The sequence below is a fragment of the Canis aureus genome, chromosome 38 (genome assembly GCF_053574225.1).
Source record: "Canis aureus isolate CA01 chromosome 38, VMU_Caureus_v.1.0, whole genome shotgun sequence".
Lineage (NCBI taxonomy): Eukaryota > Metazoa > Chordata > Mammalia > Carnivora > Canidae > Canis > Canis aureus.
This window is the reverse complement of record NC_135648.1, coordinates 10,716,652-10,739,260: the sequence shown is the minus strand read 5'-3', so window position 1 is coordinate 10,739,260 and position 22,609 is coordinate 10,716,652. Positions and strand designations below refer to the sequence as shown.

Sequence of the window (22,609 nt, the reverse complement as noted above, 5' to 3'; positions counted from 1 at the left end):
CTAAAACATAGCCTTTGTAATAGTCAAACTGACCTTCAGTTAATTTATTTTTTTTAAGATTTTATTGTTAAGTAATCTCTACATTCCATGTGAGGCTTGAATTTACAACCCTGAGATCAAGAGCTCTATGCTCTACCAACTGAGCCAGGTAGGTCCCACAAGAAATAGTTAGTTGATCCTCAGTTAATTTAACTTCCAATCAGAACAGAACCCAACTTACACTAATAGATACAATAAAATCTATCACTTAACGCATACAGTTCACAAATCTCCAGCATCCAATAGGGACGTTATTACAAGTTATATACAAGGAAGCCATAAAATTCTGCCCATAACCAGAGGAAAAATTGCTCAATGAAAATTGACTCAAAAATGACAAAAATGATAGGACAAACAGACAAGAACTTTAAGCAACTACTGTGAATCTGCTCAATGACTTAAAAGAGAACATTGTGGCAATGAGGAGAGAAATAAGGGATATATAAATGAACCAAATAGAATTTCCAAAAATGAAACATAAAGTATACTATATGAGCTGTTTCTTGTGTGGGATTAATAGTTAATTATATTTTATAGAAAAAAGGATTAATGAATGTTTATACATATCAATAGAAATTACCCAAACTGGAGCATAGAAGAAAAGAAGTTTAAAAAAAATGAACAGAACTTCTGGGACTTATAAAACATATAAAACAGATGAACATATGTGTAATTAGAATCCCAGAAAAGAAGGATGAAGTGAAAAATTAGGTAGGAAAATAATGGTTAGAATGTTCTAAATGTGATAAAAACTGTAAACTTGATGATTCAAGAACCTTAACAGGCCCCAAGCAAGATAAACACAAAGAAACCACACTAAGACATATTGTAACAATTGTAGATACAAGATGTTGTGCATTTGTCAAAAGCCACTGAACTTTCTAGCCCAGGGAGGAAATATTAACATAACACATACACTTGCTAAAAAATCACTTAGGAGGTTTAGAAAAGAGCAAGATAAAATGCACAATGTGACAGGACAATCTAGCTGTGTTACAAATGTATAAAATAACCTCAATGAAGGGGTGGGAGGAAAAAGGCTGACCTTAGTAAATGTAGAAAAAAAGTCTTTAAGATTAAAAAAGGGGATGCCTGGGTAGCTTAGTGGTTGAGCGTCTGTCTTCAGCTCAGGTTGTGATCCCGGGATCCTGGGATCGAGTCCTGCATCGGGCTCCCCACAGGGAGCCTGTTTCTCCCTCTGCCTATGTCTCTGCCTCTCTCTCTGCATCTCTCTCTGCATCTCTCATGAATAAATAAAAGCTTAAAAAAGAAAGACTAAAAAGAAATTGCATGTAAGCACTGTACTCTGGTTGATAAAGTTGTACACAAGATATTAATCTTAACAATTCTGGTCCTTCTATATGTGTATGATGACACTGAATGCCAGTAAATGGAGAATAGAGGGAGTCAGGTTTCTCATGACTGGAGTGAAACTTTATAAAACAGAAAGAAGAGGAGGCTACAGTGATCCATGTGGTGATGGATTAGAGTTGGAGATATCACAGAATGAGCCTGAGGCATCTTGTAGTATCAGAAAGAAGGTGTTTGTGACAATAAAACAATACTCACAATGATGGGGATATGTCATGGAGGAGAAGGATTTGGGCAGCAACATAGCCATCAACAAATAAGCTCTTCGAAAAATAGAGGAGGAATTCTTCCTAAATTATTTTGTCAGATAGTATTATTCCAAAACCAAAAGCAGACAGAGATATCACAAGAAAAGGAAATTACAGACCAAATCCCTCATGAGTACAGATGCAAAAATTCATAACTAGATAGTATTCAATCAAATCAAGCAATATGGAAAAGGTAGTTGTAGTTGGTTTGTATTGCATTGCTTCAACTTAACTAAGTTGGAACAACTTTTTCCAGAATTCTTGTCCTTCCATAACTTTAAATTAGCATTGGCTCAAAGAAACATTTTGCATGAGATTTGGAAGCAAAGTGGAGCTGCCACAATTCTGCTGTGACTCATGGAGGGCAGACATGGGCTTACTGGGCACTGCTGCAGGGTACACGCACTGCTGGTGATCTGCTAGCTCACTTTGTTGGCTTGGGGCAGTTGCTGTTCTCTCAGCCCCTTCAACTCCCATGGGATCACCTCTGAACTTTTTTGAATCCAAGGCCAGAATATGCAGCTCCAGAAGAAGCAGCTGAGCCCAAAGCTTTTCCAGTCCCTCCAGATCTCCTCCTTCAGGTTGTTTGAATCTTTGGCCAACACGTGCAATTTCTAGGGCAGTTGCCAAACCCAGGACTCTTCCAGCTCACACTGAATCTCTTCCTTCAGGTTCTCCAACACTTGGGCCAGTCCCAGCACCAAAGATAGAAGTAATAACTACACACAAAATGTTTAACTAGTCCCTCAAAATTACATAAAGTTAAATTCTTATAATAAATTTCATAATCTGTGATTTACCGTAGTTCTTTTCCTCTGATCACACCCTGAATGATACAATAATATATCCTGAATAATTTGAATTTATCCCAGGAATGTAAGGTTTGTTTAAGATTTAAAAATCTACAGTGTAATTTACCATGTTAATGGATAAGTGTGAAACTGTATGATTATGTCAATAAACAGAAACAAATTTGATAAAATTTAAGTCTTTTATAATAAAAAAATATAAAAGGAAACTGGCTATTTAAAAGGAAGTTCCTCAACCTGATAAACAGCATTTATAAAAAATTTATAGCTAACATCATATTTAAATGATGAAAAGCTGAATTCCTTTTCTCTATTAGAAGGAAAGCAACAATGTCCAATTCCATCACTTTTATTTAACATTGCACTGGAAGTCCTCGCCAGTGCAATCAAGCAAGAGAAAGATAAAAAAGCATATAATATGAAAAAAGAAGTAAGAATAGTTTTTATTCATTGATGACATGACCATGTAAATAGAAAATCATAAGGAATACTCAAAACAGATTCTAGAACTAATAAGTAAATTTAGCAAGGTTACAGAATGTAAGATCAATAAACAAAAATCAATTGTGGAATAGCATCAAACCTTGAAACAAATAGTGATTAATTTAATAAATTATATGCAACACTTACACATTGAAAATTCTCTCAAAATATTGCTGGGGTAAGTAAAAAAAAAAAAAAAAAAAAAAAGACCTAAGTAAATGGAAAGACTTCCTATGTTCATTGACAAAGACCGTGTTCATCATTCATTTTTCAAAGGCTTCCTATGATTGGAAGATTCAACATTGTGAGCATATTAATTCTTCCTAAATTAATCTACAGACTAAGGCAATCTCAGACAAATTCTCCAGAGGATTTTTGGAAAATTGACACAGTAATCTAACATGTATGACAAAGAGGCAGAGAACCTAGAATAGTCACGTAATTTTAAAAATAAAGGAACAAGGTTGGAGGACTTACACCACCCTGATTTCAAGTCTTATTATAAAGTTGCATTAATCAAAATATGAGATATTTGTGTATGAATGAATGAAAAGAGTAGAATCCAGAAATAGATCCACATATATATGGGAAATTGATGTATGACAAAGGTACCAAGATGATTTGTCTTTTCAACAAATGGTGCTGCCTATCCACTTGCAAAAAATCAACATCAATCTTTTCTTTATACCACACACTGAAATTAACTCAAAATGTGTCATATACATAAACATAAAATGTCTAAAAGAACACATACCAGAAACATTTTTTTAACCTTGAAGTAGGCCAAAATTTTGGATAGGCTACACAAAAGTCAGAAACTATAAAAGAAAAAAATTATAAAATGGATTTCATCAAAGTTGAAATTTTGATGTTCAAACATCCCATTAAAAAAAATAGAAAACCTCTAACTGCAAGAAAATATTCTGATAAAAGACTAAAATCCAGATTTTGTATTAACCTGTGTCTGAGTAGTCACTGGTATCTGGAATTTACGTAGAACTCCTAACTCAATACTAGGAAGACAAAAACCTAGTTCTGAAAAAATTAACTCAATGATGGGAAGGCTGTGAATGTGTGTATATGTGTGTGTGTGGGGGGGTGTATGGAAATCTCTGCACTTTCCTCTCAACTTTGCTGTGAACCTAAAGTGTTTTTAAAAATAAAGTCTATTAAAAATAATAATAGCTAAATACTATAAAAATTAACAGAAGATTAAGAATTAAGAATCTTCACAGAAGAAGATATGTGAAATGCCCACAATCCCATGTAAAGATAATCAGTATTATTAGCCATCAGTAGTCATTAAACATGTTCAAAGGAACTTAAGCTTTAATAGCCCCAAACTAAAAATGACTGAAATGTCCATCAACAGGTGAAACTATACGGAATTATGGAACATCCATACAAAGAAATATTACTCAGCAATAATGGACATGAATGATACATAAAACCTCATGGATGAATATAAAAATATTATACTCAAAAAAGGAAGCCTGAAATGAGACTACATACTGTATACCTTTATTTACATAAGGTTCTGGAAAATAAAAATGCAGTATATAATGGCAGAAGATAGAACTATGGTTGCCTGGGGCCAGGGTTGGAAGAGGAGGCTGATTACAAAGGAAAAGCAGGATGATCTTGGGGTTATTCAGTATCTCAACTACAGTAGTAGTTATAGGTGTGGATGCTTTTTGTCGTAATGAATCAAACTACACACTATACCTCAATAAAGTTGATTTTTAATAATTATTATTTGCATTTGAGGAGTAAGACATTAAAGTGCTTGCTCGAAATGTTTTCTTCTGCCATTACACTAGTACAAATGTCCACCATCTCGCCAAAAGCCTCAATACCTCAGTCTAATATTTCTGATAGAGAATGATGCATTCTGGATTGTAAATACATCTTAAAATCTAGAATATTGATAAAATGCTATTGCTAGATCTGGTTGTCTCAATCGACCTGAGTTGTACAGTTTCCCCAACTGGGCTATAGGTGTACCTGGACAAGCTTGGCACATACTATAGAGGCATTAATTTTACTGGGAAGTAAGTAATTTAAAATAATATTTTTTTCCATGAACCACAAATAACTTGTGAATTTGAATGTAAAGTAAACATGATGTTTTTAGATAGAAAAAGAAATCTCTAGTTCATCATTGTCTAGGTCGAGATTATTATGTTTATGGCATAAATGCCAGAGGAGACTGTTAAAAGGCCAAATTTCCAGGTCTAGATGTAGAATTTGAAAAGGAGAAGGACAGTCCAGGAAAGAAATAAAATAACACTAGGATAAGATATTGCTACAGAATGGAAATATAAAAAGCTCTAAACGTGAAGTATTTACTAGAGTACAATTTTAGAGAGAAATATGTAAGAATGATTCAATACGTTTTTGTTGTGGTGGCAATGATGTTTAGATTTTGTTTTGTGCCAAAATTTTTAATCTAATATTTGATACATATAAAAGAACATATATCAGAATATAGCTAAGAAATGAAACAAAAAATCATGAACACCCATAAATCTACTACCCAATTTAAAAACTGTACATTATATTTACATGCCACCCTCACCTACCATGGCTATCATTATCTGATGTAAATTTGGCACATATAATTCTTCTAATTTTGTTTTTCAGTACTTGGGAATTATTTCTTTACAATTTTATGCTTGTATTTCCATCAGTTATGTTTATCTCTAGACAAATTCATTGCTAAAGCTTCAGTTGTCTTCATGTTTCCTGGAAACATGGAAATATCATCAAACTGTATGAATCTCCTATGAAATCATTTTTTTCCACACTATTATTTTTCTAAAATTCATTGACATTACTGCATCGAGAAATTTTATTAAAATTTCTCTCAGTGGGAACAACAGGACAGTAATTCTTTTTTTTTTTTTTTTAAAGTAGGCTCCACACCCAGCATGGAACCCAAGGTGAGGTCTGAACTTAGGACCCTGATATCAAGACCTGAACCAAAAACAAGAGTTGGACACTTAACTAACTGAGCCACCCAGGCACCCCTACAGGACAGTAATTCTAGTGATGACAAAGTGAAGAAATCAATAAATTCTCTCCCCCAAATGTAATTATAAAACTAAACAAAATTTGCCCCAAACTACCATTTTGGGGTTCTGGAAATTGACCAATAGCAAACAATGAACTTAGAAGCATGTATTCATGAAAAACGCTGAACTTAAGGTAAGATTAGTGAGAATATAGGAAATTCTTGCCCGGGGCTGCTCCCAGCTCCATTGGTGCTGTCATGGTAGCAGGACAATACTGTCTGTGAAGTCAGCTGCTTTGCCAATGAGTGGGGAGAGTAGCTTTTTCTAGAGCAGAAGGAGGGGAGTCCACATCCCATAGTATTGTCAATAAAGGTGTGAAACTGAATTGAAAACAAAACACTGCAGATTTGTTAGACTGAAGTTGAACTCTGATCTGGGGTAAGCAAAAGACTGGTGGATGAGCCATAAACTTGACAGTAAATCTTGCAATGAGAGAACCATAGTGTGGCTTAATATGCTATCCATACATCTCTGGCTAAATAAGAGTCTGTATACTTGTGCAGAGAAGATCTGAGAGGTCTTAATCCCTCCATAACTCTCTGGCTGACTGTGAGCTTGTGTCCACATGCAGGCAGCTCCACAAGGGCCTGGCAGAAAGTAAAAGCTAGAGAAGACTTAAAAACTTCTTAAGCTTTGCATTTACTTCCCAACCCACACATAAATGTATCAGCAAAAGGGGAAGACTTTCCAGAGAGTTGTACTTGAATACAACCTCTGATGAATGATTTTCTGGTCATTATATTATGGAAACACAGGCCAACCTTTAGGATGTCAGGCTTAAGAGCAAATATTTTTAAAAAGAAATTAGTAGAGAAATAAGCTGCCACACACTATATAGAGAAAGGTTCCACAGAGGAGACAAGTATAGGCAAGTTATAAAAAAGCTAATCAAAATTGGGGTACCTGGGTAGCACAGTTAGTTAAGTGTTCAACTCTTGGTTTTGGCTCAAGTCATGATCCCAGCATCATGAGATCAAGTCCTGATTCAGGCTTTGTGCTCAGCACAGGGTCTGCTGGAGATTGTCTTTCTTTCTCTCTCTCCCTCTGCCCCACCCCTCTCTCTCTAAAATAAATAAATCTTAAAAAAAAAAAAAAAAAAACTAACCAAAACTAAACAGAAAACAGCAACAACAGAAATCTTCCTGGAAAAATATCAGAATCAAAAAGTGCTACAGTATATTATCTAAAATGTCCAGACTTTAACAAAATTTATGCAGAATATTATGACAGTGATTCATCTCATTAAAGAAATCTCAGTAAAGAAATAGAATCTAAAAAAAGAATGAAATGGAAATTATACCACTGAAAATTACAATGACTGAAAAGAAATCCTCACCAACTTGAGATGATAGAATAAACAGTAAACTTGAAAGCAAAGCCAGAGAAATTATATCATCTAAAGAACAGAGAAAAAAAGATTGAAGAAAATTGAACAGAGCAAGAGAGACAAATTGGAGCAATATCAAGCATACCAAAATACATATAGTAGAAGTCTAAGAAGTAGTGGAAAGAGAGACAAAAAAGGAAGGAGATGACATATCTAAATAAATAAATAAACAAACAAATAAACAAATAAAAGGGCTAAGATCTTCCCAAATTTGATGAAAATATTAAATAATAGCCAATAATGATTCAAATACAAATAGAAAATTAGAGCAGAAAGGGAAGACTAATGCTCCAGGTAAAGGGAAACATTTTGATTAACACTCAACTGCTTTTCAGAAGAAGCCCCAGAAGTAAGTGAAATGATATATACACAGTGCTGTAAGAAAAATCACTGCCAACCAAGAACTCTATATCCAGCAAAGATATCTCTCAAATAGTAAAGAAGAGAAATTCTCATTTTAATAAAGAATGAGAGAATTCACTGTTAGCAGACTTGTCTTACAAAGAATACTAAAGGAAGTTCTTCATGCTGAAAGAAAATTATACTGGGTGGTAATGTCAAGAAAAATAAATAAATAATAAAAGGATGATGAACAAATAAAGTTGTCATAATGTGTAGATGAACTGACCATGTACAGAGAAAAACTTCAAAAATTCAACATACAAATACCAGAATTATTAAATAAACTTAGGCAGGTAATTAGATTAAACGTCTATAATCAAAAATCAATTGCATATCATGGTGTAGCAAGTATTTAGAAAAATGAAATTTTAAAAATATGTAATTTACAATGATACCACAAAAACAAAACACCTACTAATAAATCTAATGAAAATGTGCAGTATCTCAGAGAAAACCACAGAACACTTCTGAGAGAAATTAAGTAAGATCTAAATACATGGAGAAATATACCATGATCATGGTTTGAAAGATTCAATATTATAAAAATGCTGGTTCTCCCCCAAGTTAGTGTATGGAAAATGCAACTAAAATTTGAAAAATGCGGATTTTTTTGTGTAAATGAAAGATAGATTCTAAAACTTCTAAAAAAAATACGAAGGATCAATATCAGCCATAATAATCTCAAAAAACAAAAACAAAATTGGAGAACTTACACAACCTTTAGGTTTATAAAATCTACAATGATTGGGACACTGTGGTATTGGTATAAGAACAGGAAAAATGACAGATAGAATAAAGCCGAATATAAAAACACATTTACATATGGAAGGACTGGCAACATTCAGTGCAGCAGAGAAAGGACAGTCAGATGGATGTCCGTACAGAAAAAATCTTGACCCTTCACCTTGTAAAAAATATGAAAATCAACTCCGGACGAATTCCTTAAATGTAAAAAGCAAACCCACAAAGCTTCTAGAATTTAATACAGAAAAACTTTTGCAGGGAAAAAAAAAAAAAAGAAAAACTTTTGCAGGACCTGTGGATAGGCAAAAATTTCTCAACCAGGAGACAAAAGCAATAGCTGAAAAGGAAAAACATTGAAAAATTAGGCTTTTTGATTTTAAGAACTGATATTCATCAAGATACCACTAAACAAATGAATGAAAAAACAAACAATGGAAGAACTTAAATCCAGAATACAAATCAATCCTTACACATCAAGATAAATATAGACATTCCAATAACAAAAGATTTAAACGAGGCATTTCTTAGTATATCCAATGGCCAATAAAAGCGTAAAAAAGATATTTAACATTATTAATCATCAGAGAAATGCAAATTAAATGCCAATGAGATACTTCTTTATATATTCCAGAGTGAGTAATTTTAAAAACAAACAAAAAAACAGTACCAGGTATTAAGAAGAATGTGAGCAACAAGCTCTCAAACATACTGGTGAGAATTTAAATTAGTGTGATCACTTAGCAAAACTGTTAAGCATCATCCCCTATAACTAAACACATGTATCCCTAAGGGAAGATTCCACTTTTAGCTGTATACCTACCAGAAATGAGTTCAAAGCAGTACTATCCATAATCGCTCCAAACAAGAAACTACCCAAATGTCTACCAATAAAAGTACAAAGAGGGATGCCTGGGTGGCTCAGTGGTTGAGCGTCTGCATTTGGCTCAGGGTGTGATCCTTGGTCTGGGGATTGAGTTCCATGTCGGGCTCCCTGTATGGAGCCTGTTTCTCCCTCTGCCTGTGTCTCTGCCTCTCTCTCTCTGTGTCTATCATGAATAAATAAATAAAATAAATAAAAGTACACATAAATTAATTACATTATACTTATAGAGTAGAATATATACTAGCAAAAATGAAAGATTGCTATACGTAAAACAAGGCAAATCTCATAAACATAAAATTAAGCAGAAGAAACAAGATGAAAAAATATATATTGTATGATTATATGAAGTGCATACAAGGCAAAATAGGATAAAAGAGGTTTATGATGGTGGTTTACTTTGAAGAGCATAATGATTGGGAGAAGTTTGAGGGGGGCTTCTGTGGTGCTAGTTATTCCATTTTTTAATTTAAGTAGTGATTAGACAAGTGAATTTACTTTCCAAAACATTCATTAAACTGTCACATAAGGAAAGTTCGTTTTTCTGTAGGACTTTATATTTTAATTAACTTTTTGAGCTTTTGTTATGAAATTATTTAAAAGTTCATTACAAATACATTAAACAAAGGGAATGGGACTTAAGAAAGAGAAAATATCTAAGAGAAATTTTTGAACTTTTAGCTCAATGTAATTTTTTTTAAGATTTAATGTATTTATTCATGAGACACACACACACAGACAGACAGAGAGAGAGAGAGAGAGAGAGAGAGGCACAGACACAGGCAGAGGGAGAAGCAGGCTTCATTCCATGCAGGGAGCCTGAGGTGGGACTCGATCCCGAACCCGAGTCTCCAGGACCACACCCTGGGCTGAAGGCAGCGTTAACCGCTCAGCTGCCCCCCCTCCCGCCCTAGCTCAATGTAATTCTTATGTCATTGTTGAGAAAAATCAGCACTGCCAAGAAGCAGTCCCAAGTTAAAATTAACCAAGTTAAATTCATAGATTTGAAATCTAAAGCATTGTAGATATTTTTTCTTTATCTTTTGATTCAAAAAGGACATGTGGTAAACCATTGTCACAACCAAAGAAGGAATCTAGTTATGTTTTTGCTGTCTACAAACTTCATGAAGTCATCTGCTCCCTGAGACTTGAGAAGAATTTTAGTTAACTATTATCTATCTTTATTTCATATGATCTATGAGGTTCTATCTCTGCACCAGTTTCCTAAAGCAACTCAAATTTTTTATCTCATGAATATGGAGCTTTGAAGTCTCACTGGGTTAAAATCAAAGTATTGATAAGTCTGCATTCCCTTTAGAGAGACGGAGCGCAGGGGAATGAAGGAATGCAAGGAACAACACGTTTCCTTACCTTACATATTCTAGCTTCTAGAAACCCATATCCCTTGGCTTGTGGTCCCCTTTCATCTTTGAATCCCATAATGCCATCACTCCAACCTCTCCTTCCAACTGTATGTTTTGTCCTCGGACTCTCCTGTCTCTCTTTCCCTTAGTAGTATACTTGTTACATCGGGCCTGCACTGATAATCCAGGATCTTCTCCCCATTTCACAATCTTTAATTGCATCTGCAATGTTCCTTTTGCCATGTAAGATCACATATTCACAAATTTCAGGGATTAGGAATTACATGGAAGCTTTTGGGAGCCATTATTCCATTTACCACAGTGTCTATAGGCACATAGACTACATTCAAAGAGCTTTGAAGACATTTCATCCGATTGTTGCTATTATTTGATCTCCTTTTTTTTCAAGTGTGCCTCAACATAAAGAAATAATTAATGCAAATTATCCAGTAACGTGGACTTAAAAAAAAAATCACAACTGTTGACCTAAAGTCAACGTTGATAAAATCATTACATTTATTCAACCCTGCACTCATTTATTTTGCAATAAAATGCAAAGCACTCAACTTTGCATTTTATTTTGCATGGGGATGTGTATTATGAGTGTGTGTGTGTGTGTGTGTGTGTGAGAGAGAGAGAGAGAGAGATTCTCTACTTTAACTCAATGTAAAAAACAAAAATGTTCATTTAAAAATATAAATTAATTTTCTGATAGGAAAAAAACCTATTATTCTACATCTGTACTTTAAATTTTATTAACTTAATTATAAAATGTAACTATTTTCCATGTCACTAGAAATACTTAAATGAGATTAAAATCATGATCAAGTAGAAGCTTTGTACAGTTTTTACCTTTTGTTTTCAATTACTGACAATTGAATTTCTGTTAAATTTTTTTCGTTAAAATTAGGAACTGAAACACAAAACACATACCTCATTCTTAAGAAATCTCATTCTAATGTTCCTATTCTTTGGACATCCTTCTTCAGTTCAAATTATGATTTGTGTCTCATAGATTAAATAAAACCTATTTCACATGTGTATTTTTGAATCCATTTATATGATATACTTTAATACATTCTATGTTCAAAAACAATCTTCAGTAAACATGAGGGAGATAATATACCCTTGTTCCCCAATCCTCCAACCTAAAATAGGCCATCTACACAGATTATTTTATCTCATAACATTTCCTTCATAGCACTCACTACAACTTGAAATTACTGTTTTCCCCCATGTTTATTTGTATCCATCTTCCCAATGCAAACTCTATGAGGACAGGAATGACTATATTCAATTTCTATAAACATGGCACACTTGGAATATACTAGTATCTCAAGAGGTTTGAAATGAATTAGTGGATAAACTAAATACATGTGTACATGTGCTTGTGTTGTGCTTTGAAGGTGGCCTACCCCTAACAGTGAATTTATAACTTCAGCAGAGAAAATGTTAAGGTTCTTTTCATGTTCTGTCATCAATTCTAATCATTTGGGTTTTTTGAGCTTATCAATCTTTCCTAGAGTCATTAGTGTCTGTGAACAAGTGATAATGTACTTGTATTTTCCCAATTTAGCAAACTACATAAGCATATATATTTTGAATGATTCCATTCTGATATCTCCAAATGTTCATGCATGGAGGCATAGAAATTAACCTAAAATAATATTATTTGGGAGGTATGTGTCTTTATACTCATTTTGTTGAGAAGTTTTATCATATATGGATATTGAATTTTATCAGATGCTTTTTCTGCATCTACTGAGATAATCATATGATTTTTATCCTTCACTTTGTTAGTGTGGTACATCACATTGCCGGATTTGTGGATGTTGAACCATCCTTGCATCCTGGGAATAAATCCCAATTAATCATGGTGTACGATCCTTTTACTGTATTGTTGAATTCAGTGTGCTAATATTTTTTTAAGAATTTTTTCATCTTTGTTTATCAAGGATATTGACGTGTCATTCTCTTTTCTTGTGATGTCCTCATCTGGAAGAGTTTGAGAAAAAATTGGTATTCATTCTTTAAATGTTAGAGTTAAATTAAATTAGAATTAAATGATAGAATTCATCAGTGAAGCCATATGGTCCTGGACTTTTGTTTGTTGGGAGGTTTTTGATTACTGATTCAATCTCTTTATAGTAATCCACTGTTAACTTCAATCATTTTATACATATGTGTGTGTTTATATATTTATATGTTTATATGTGAGTATATATAATTTATGACATATATATGTATATATATATAATCTATGAGATTGAAATGTAAACAGGAAGTCAGGTATTGAATTTCCGCTTTAACTTTTTGCATGATGTTTGTGCTTCTACTTTGGGTTTTAGGTATAAGGCCAAATCGCTTTAAATTTTTATTTATCCTAATATTTTCCTTAGAGAAATTTTTGATTTTTCATTTATGATTCTTGTATCTTCTCTTTAGAAGAAATCCCCAATTAATTGTAGTAATAAAACAAGAGTAACTTTTGCTGTTGTTGACTTGGAGGCTGCCTTCCACCAAGTGTGTGTCTATCATGCAACCACTGAATACAGTACCTATGCCCAACCCAGCCCACTTACGGTAGGTTTCTAAGTAACATTACTTCTGCTTTTCTAGCGGGAACTTGAGGAGTCCCATCCCTCATTGGGATTATTAAAGGAAAAGCTGAGAAACTGAGAGGATCATACTAGTTCTCTATCATAAGCAATCCATCTAGAATAGTGCTTTACAATACCTTCTTTAAGAACTTAGGGCCTCCTCCCTATTTTCTGGCATGTCCTTTCAAATCCTTTTGACAGCCATATTCATTAAAGAAGAAGACATATGTGCAGACTTATTCAATTTTCCCTTTTAGTATAATTTCACTAGATGTGTGGTCCCCTTTTCATTTCACATGATACTCACCTTCTTGCTTCTTTAGATAATTGTCTGTTTCTATAAAGATTTTGCTTTTATTTCTGTTGATGACTTTCAGACATAATGGGTTGATGTCTTCTTTAATGAGCACAATGATTATAAACCTTTATTAAAGCAGAGATTTGTATGTCTTCTACTGACAGTAGAGCTAATTGCTTTTACAATTATGATTTTATGAGAAATACATTTTTAAAAAAATTGTTGGTATCCTAAGTTGAAGTCTTTTTTTTTTTTTAATTTTTTTTTTAATTTTTATTTATTCATGATAGGCACACAGTGAGAGAGAGAGAGGCAGAGACACAGGCAGAGGGAGAAGCAGGCTCCATGCACCGGGAGCCTGACGTGGGATTCGATCCCGGATCTCCAGGATCACGCCCTGGGCCAAAGGCAGGCGCCAAACCGCTGCGCCACCCAGGGATCCCGTAAGTTGAAGTCTTCCACAGAAAAAAGAGGAATCCTCTTCAAGGCTGCTGCTGAGTTACTCTTCTCTGTTTCAGCAGTATGTCTAAATTTCTCAGCACATCTCTTTAGGAGGTGGGGCCTGCCCATTGATGCAGACTCATCTCTCAACCTGCACTTTGCAGGCAATCTATACCTGCCTTAATGTACACCTCTGAGGTTGTGGACAGAGGCTGAATTTTTCCACATCTATGCCTCTTCTCATGCTGCTTCTTTCACCTCCTTCTCTGGATGGGAGTCTCCTAAAGTATTAACTTCTTCCTGATATGGTGTTAAAAGTATAGCTCCCTGCCTCTGACCCTCAGAGCACCCTGTGTGTACCCATGAGGCTGCATTTATCATGTAATCTTGGCATGATCTTGCTACTTCTCACGTTATGACTTGAGACCCTGAGCTTCTGGGGCTGTGTTTTTAAATCCCTTGTCATCACAGAGCCTGCAGACAACCCTCCTTGTGTTTGTTGAATGAAGCAAGCAAGAAAGTAAAACATCAAGAACATGGCAAAACCAAGTGTATTTATTTGGTGTTTTAGTAGATCTGATTTCCTGCAACTTGTCTACTCTAGTGAGATGAATTGCAAGAGCCTGAACTTACAGGTTCCTGCTGTTCCTGTTTAGCCTTCTTAATGCATCATGGCTGATTGGACACACAGAAACTCTCAATTAGTCTTGTTTTGTCATGGTGCACACAGCTCTATCCAGAAATGATAACAAAACTCCACACAGCTGCCTGATATTGCAGAAGTAGAGGTATCATATCTGACCCCATAATTTTAACAATTTTAACATTGTTACTATTTGAAGGACTCTACTCCTGGCATAACACATATTAGGAAGCCTCCAGTAAGTACTATGGGAGGGGCCGAGGCCTCTGTGTGCTGATTACTTGTAATTGTGCTTTACTAGGTAGAAACTAGAAAGGAGAATCCAAGCTATGGTGGCCAGAAGTGAAAGAGACAAAATGGAAAAGCCAAGACAAAGTCCTTCAGAAATAACTAGGTTTACCTCTTTATTAGCATCAACCAAAAAAACAGAAAATACTGTCCTTTGTAACACTGAGTTACTCACCTGAAATGCCTCAGTAGGCTCATTTCTAGCCCTGAAGGAAACTGAAAACCACACAAACCAAAACAAAAATCTTGCCTTCCCTAAGTAGTATTCTTCGGAAAAACTTCAGAATTAAGAATTCAATGTGGAATGAGTGGCAAAGGCCGTGATAATTTCTAAAGCATTTAATTGACTCTTCTACAGTTTTTCCACTGAGAATTAAATTTATGTAAGATGGAGTTGAAGGGTTTTTGAAGATTATCGAACTTCCAAGAGGCACACAACTGAAGCTTACAATGAGGACCTAAAAAAAAACAAAAACAAAAAATGACACACACATGTGCACACATATGTGCATATGCACATGCAGGAATGTTTACAACCTCCTGAAATAGAGAAAGATGTCTCCGGCATAGTACGATTAAAAGAAAAATTTTATTAAATTAAAAATGAAATGCTATTATTGAAACAGTATTGGGATATTTACTAATGCTTGCAAATAATTTTATGAACAATATAAGAAATGCTGTGAAATTACTCTTTAAAGCCACCTATAATATATTTTCATTTATATATATATATTTTTTCATTTATGCCCCTCTAAATTAGGGTTTAAGTCATTAGTTAAATCAATAGCAAAAGGAAGAAAATGGATACTGGAAAGAAGGCTTTGTGTTTCCATCACCTTCCCTTCAAGAGTCTAGGCATTTTTGTCGTTAGAGCTGATGCTTAGATGTGAAATTGTTTTTACTGAGTTATTGATGACTGTATCTATACAGAGCCTAAGTCAAATTATAGTGTATTATGGAAGCAATAGCTTCCTTCAATTTTTTGCATTATTGTGCTATAAGAGCCACCTAAGCCCATTACCAAGCTGCCATGAATATTGTGTCTAGACTATAAGTCATCCAGGTTTTAACCAAATTAAGTCTCCACTGCATGACTCAGATTTAGTATCTTCAGAACATAGCAATGTAATCTGTAACCATGGAATTATTATAAGAAAAAACTGAAACACAGTGCCTTATACACAATGGGCATTCAATAAATATTTGTTGAATTGCAGATATGCCCTGGGCCTACTACAAATCTCTTCTATTTTTCTCCTATAAATGAATTAAGAACCACTAATCTATAACACTTTTATCATGCCATCAGCCTTGATATATGAAATGATGTTCCTGAGGAGAATTTGGAACTCCTATTAGACAGAATAGAATAGACTAACACACCTCTTCTGAATGAACAATGCATGCTTTTAATCTACCCCAGTAGGCAATCAGTTTCTTACTGGTAATCAGTACACGTTAAGTGTTCTTAAAACTGACTTCACTGGCAAGAACCACTGAAGAATATTCACAAATGGTTAAAAGAATAAACATTTTTAAACAATAATGGCAAGAGTGAATTCCATTGGTATTCAGGAAGTGTATCATACTTTAAAAGCAGAAACAATTAATGTATTTTTGAAGCCTAAGCAATGAGTTCAACTTTCAGTAAATGTCGAAATTTTTACTTGGCAAGAATTCTCAGATTTCTCAAGCCAGCAGGATGTTTTGTACCATGAACTTCTAGAGGAATTATCTTCTCTCCACGAATGCTTAACCTCAGATAAACCAAACCATTTAACTTACATGGTGTTCTATGAAGAGATAAACTCCCACCTGCAATCCATCTCCACTAAGAAGATAAAGAAGGAAATGGATTTGAATAAAAGCATAAAGAAAAAGAGATTAGGCAACTGAAGTTTCTATATGGGTTATTCTACTTAATGTGATTACTCAAGATTTCTGGAAGGATTTAAGAAGGAAATCTGTCCTATTTTCCTGGACGGACACAAGGGGGCCCTGCCCAAAGGTGGAAGTGAGAACACACTTTATTTTCACAGTAATGAAAATTTTGGAATTTAGATGGAGTTCGGATTTGTAATTTTCTCCACAGTTTATCAATTAATTGTATGTTAAACAATGAGACTCTCACAGTTTTTAGCAAGGCAGAGATCACCAATGTGTCTAATCACACAAACATATATATTATATATATATTTTAAAAATATATATATTTTTTAATTTGATGGGTATAAACTTACAACCATAATGTCTGAGAGAATCCCAGGGACACAAGCCAGAAAGGAACATAAATTTGGAACATAAATTTTCTTTTTTGGAATAACCACTCATATTTGTGGACATTTTTTTCTCATTTTTTCAAAGTTCCCATATGTACTAGGATCTTCTGTTTCAAACTCAGCAGCTCAGAAAATGGAACAAGTTCTTCCCCTGAGATTGCTGTTCAATTTCCTAAATTCTAACACTTCTAACATTTACCAGCCTCAATCACACAGTAGCAAAGTCAAGATCTTTTTCTGGAAGGCGAGTGTGCAGGACCACCGAGTACTCTGTCTGCCTGGGTGTGCGAAGGGTTAAATGCAAAACAGGAGAATTAAAGCCGAACACTAAAAGCAGTAAGTGTTTTACTTCTATCTCATTTGGGACCTCCTAAGGGAAGAAACTAGTGAGCTATGCAGACTTAAGGGGAAATAAAAAAAGAAATTGTCCCAATGCTATTCAGTAATCAATTGGAGAAAAAAAAAATCAGTCAGTATCAGGTAATAAAATATGGAATTAGGGTAGAGCACTTGCCTGAGGATATATCCTGTAGTAAAGGTTATTTTTCATGATTTATAAGGGTTTTTAAAGAAGCTTGCGGAATGCCACCGGAGAAATGAAGACTTCAGAAAGCTATACATTGTTCTGCAAGTGCTTTCATAATACTTGTTTATGTTTTAAGGTGGGGGGTAGGGGTGGGGGGTACAGTGAGGTGGAACGGTTATTGACCAGATTGATCATGGGAACAAATCTGCCGGTGGTAACCTTGTTTAATGATATGTTGCTGGGCTCAGCACCTGGCTGAGGCTGTGATTCCTCACCGGCTGGGGCCGCATGATGGATCGCGGCAGGAAGCTGATGGTGCAATCACTCACCGGCCGTCACTGCCACCGCACCGCCTGACACCTGTCCCTGCTGGACGTGCGGCCTGGCCGCCCTGCCCACTGGGACACGCCAGGGCCGCTCTCTCGGCCCTGCACCTTCCCTGGTAGGGCATTTCTTTCCACTTTGGGTTGATGATTTTTTCCCCCAAATAACCTGCCCCCCCATCACACACACACACACACACACACACACACACACACACCCCTTAGGCCTCTCATTTCCTTCCTCACACCCAAAGCTCATGAGGGTGCATTTTACCTGTGGCCAAACAGAAGATCAAGCAAGGCCTTTAAATCTGCATGTGGATTTCCTAAAGCTCCGAAGCTTCGGGAAATAGGAATCTTCAAAGAGAAAAGATAAAATCCTATTGGATCGTATTTTTCTATGGCTACTAAATGCGGCGGTGGGGTAAAATGATGCTGAGGTCCTTTGCGAGGGTGTCACACGGACCCGGAGCATCATGCTGGGAACTCCTCTGAGCTCGGGATCTGTGCTTTTCATCTTTGCATATCCAGCAGCTCACACATAACTGCTCCAAAAAATGGGTATGTGGTATGTGAAATTTGTTTCAGAAAGAACAAAATACCATCAGTGAATATTTTTACCCTGTGACTCGCTCAACTCAGTCAATCTGGAGCTCCCTGTTGCTGATCTCATTAAATCTAAACTGCTCTCTCCTGCACCAGCTAACCCCAAACACCAAACTTCATTCCTGCACTCTCCAACACGAAGGCTTGGTGCAGTCAGGGATGCTTCGTTGTTCCCATTGTCCATGCTTGTTCTTAACCTCCTGCTTGCCTTGCCTTTCCCCCTGCTTGGACTATTTTCTCCTTTCTCTCCACTTACCAGCCTTTCCAGAGCCGGCCCGGGGCCAGCTCTTATAAGAAGTATTTATTCCTCGATGACTCCAGCCTTAGTCACCTGTTATAGTAGACATCTGTTGTCTGCATCCTCATCTTTCCTTCCCTCCATCCTAAGTCCCACATGCTGTTTGGCAAGGCTTGTCTGGCAGGGCTCCGTCCTCAGCTCTAAAAGTGGGATCTGGGGACGCCCGGGTGGCTCAGCGGTTGAGCATCTGGCTCGGGGTGTGATCCCAGGGTCCTGGGATTGAGTCCCACATCAGGCTCCCCGCATGGAGCCTGCTTCTCCCTCTGCCTGTGTCTCTGTCTCTTTCTGTGTCTCTCGTGAATAAGTAATTAACATTATTTAGTCAGGCAGGGGCAGGCAGACAGAAACTAAGGTTTTGCTAAAGTGCTGGGACAAAGATGTACTCTTTTCCCACACACAGACATGTAGGAAGAAGGGCTTCTGGAAAACACCCTGGGGCTGCGAGCAAGTTAGGCTTAGGATAAAGCTGACATTGCTGGAGGTAAGGTAGAGAAGCAGGACATTTGGTGATCACTGAGATCCTCAGGCCTTTCTGAGGCCAGCCCAAAGGCTATGCAGCTGAGCATTCTCCTGTGGGCTTCCATCAGTTTCTCAAGGATTCTGTTACTTGCAACCGAACACCATCTTCCTTGAACTCAGTTTGCATTTAGGATCAACAGAACCCTGCTTGTTTTGGCTTTCCTGTTCTTTGAATAAGCAACTATCCTCTCTTCAACAAAGCGAAAGATTCTTGAGGGTACCACAGACCCCTTTGGGCCTTCTTGTCTCTTCCCGACACCTTGCACTGTGCTGGTGTAGAACAGACGCTTAACACACACTCACGGTTTAATTCCTGAACGACAAACTCATCATCTCTTCAGGTGGTGGTACCTCATGCTTTACAGCTTGCCAGCTCCACTGGACTGCAGTACAGAAGTCACTGTCATCTCCAGTATCAAGAAGGAGATTTATAGGCAAAAAAAAAAAAAAAAAAAAAAAAAGTGATTAAGGGCTCTCCAAGCAGATTCTCACCATACTTCTGGTCAACATACACATATTGACCAAAGCTAAGTTACGTTGCCTACTCTCTTATGGGCATTTCAATCTTGACTCAATAGCTAAAGTATTTCCCCAAAATGCCACTTGTTCTTTTTGCCAAGCAACTATCACCACTCAGACTATTTTATTTCTCCACTGTTCCCGCCTCTCTCCTACCTCCTTTGTGATCCAGGGTGAGAGGTGATCTACACAAGAGAAACAGGCTGGTAAAAGACCTTCACAAACTATGGCTGGCCAGTCAGAGACTTTAGGGCTACACAGACAGTCATCAAAAACAGAACACCCGAACAACTACTGCATTTAGATAGGACTACTCTACACATTTGTGCTTCATGCTAGTAAAATATAGGAAAGTTTATACATTATGCATATAAGAAAGTTCGTACATTAACTCGCTTCTAAAGACTTCAACTTGAGCACATTATAATAGTCCATGAACCTAATTTAGACAGGGGTTCCCAATTTCTAAGCCTTTCTAATCAGTCTCACTTCTTTTTTTTTTTTTTTTAATTTTATTGGAGAGAGCGAGACAGAGAGAACAAGAGAGAACATGAGCAGAGAGGAGAAGGAGAAGCAAGCTCCCCACTGAACAAGGAGCCCGATGTGGGGCTCGATTTCAGGACCCTGGGATCATGACCTGAGCCAAAGGCAGACGCTTAACCGGCTGAGCCACTCAGGTGCCCCAGTCTCACTTCTTATATAAGAAATACCTTCTGAAAAAAAAAAAAAAGAAATACCTTCTGATATAGAAGTTTAAAGTATAAATATTGGGGGGGGGATACATTTCTGAGAAAGACCGAAACAGCTTGTGACACTTGGAGGTAGGGTTCTCAAACTTCATTGTACATGTGAGTTATCGGTGCGCTTGTTAAAATAGAGATACCTGTGCTCCCCGTTGAAGAATCTGGTTTGGGGGCTCCAGCTGGTGGGACGTGAGGTGATGCTCGTACTGCAGACTCACACTTTGTGTAGCACCGTGCTGAATCCCACTGTGCCAGGATGCCCTCAGAACAGTTGCAAGTTTACATGTTTTCAATTTTTCTGCCATCTAAGGCAAGTAGATGATACAATGATACAACTGAAAAATCACATTCCCACCTAGGTGCCTTTCACTTTATTCCATTTCTCTACACAATTTAGAATTGCAGCTCTGGTGATTTTTCTGAATTACTCTTTAGCTGGAAAGAAAATAGTAGGACTAACACTCTGAGTTTATGCATTGAGCGGAATGGACACCTATACCCTGACCTGGTTACATGTTAGTATTTGTCTTTTTCTCAGACAGGCACTTGAGCCCTATCTGTTTTGTATTCTCTATATTACTAATTATATTGCACTTGAGAAATATTCCTAGGTATGTTAACACAAGTACTAACACATCCTTTTGCCAGTCTTCATAAATTTACATGAGCAAGCTATGCGCACAGTACCGCATAGTGAAGAACCAGGAGCTCTAAGATACGAAACAAAAAGTAGCCGCATTAAGATCACCTGGGAGAAAAAAAAAAAGATCACCTGGGAGTAAAAGGTATGTAGAAAAGCAAGAACTGTGGCTTTGCAACAGAGAGCTCGGTTGTGGTACGGTTTCCTTAGCTTACTCAACTAGCTTCAAGATTTATTTTTAAAGGCATTGTCCCAGCTTGCAACGAAAAGGTGCTGCAGGGGAACTGAACCTGATAACCACGTTCTGCATCCCACAGGCAAGCAGACACTGAAAGAAAAAATGGAACTACATTATTCAAGCCAATCAAAATCAATTTTTAAGCTCCAGATCTTTATATGACTTGTTTTCTTCCTTTACTCCCACCAGAGTGGCATAACGGTATTATTCTTTAAAGAATGCCAGTATGTGCGTGTGTGTGTGTGTGTGCGTGTGTGTGTGTTTTCAGAGAAAACCAGAAATGTATAGACACTTTGATTCATTGAGCAATACCTCCTGTTATTCAGAAGAAAACTCTCCACTTCTCTTCCTTGAGGTGGTCTTCACCACAACCTGCAGGGAGGACGATGAAAATGTTCCCCTGCTACAGCTTCCGGCTCTTTGGCTGACTCACCTCGTGGCCACAGCAGCAGCTTCCAGTCTGCTTTTGAGCATATCATATATTTATAAAGTCAGAAAGAGGTTCATTTGTCCACTGTGTGGTATCTCATTTTGGCTTCTCAATTTTCAGGTCTATGTCTCTACTTAAATAAGATTGTCAGAAACCCAGTGTGAAAAAGACAGACCCATATTCACGTCCAATGCCAAAATTTCCTTCATTTTCTCACAAAGTTGCTGTTTCACTTAATTATAACCATTTTTCAATCTGTATCCATTTTATTTGTAAGTCATAAATGGATTTCAAAACATGAACTGGTTTGAACAGTGAACTGAAACTCACCGGTATTTGAGAAAACAGCATGTTTCTCTCTAGGTATACACGCAAGTTATTTCTTCTTGAATAAGAACCTTAACATAGTGATAC

General features: G+C 36.5%; 1 long non-coding RNA gene across 1 annotated transcript; it reads left to right on the top strand.

Annotated features, from left to right (window-relative positions):
• Window positions 1-6,273: 6,273 nt before the first annotated feature.
• Window positions 6,274-17,961, top strand: LOC144307080 (uncharacterized). Its single transcript, XR_013374056.1, has 3 exons — window positions 6,274-6,402; window positions 13,247-13,384; window positions 13,990-17,961. It is a non-coding gene; the product is annotated as an uncharacterized LOC144307080 (long non-coding RNA).
• Window positions 17,962-22,609: the final 4,648 nt, after the last annotated feature.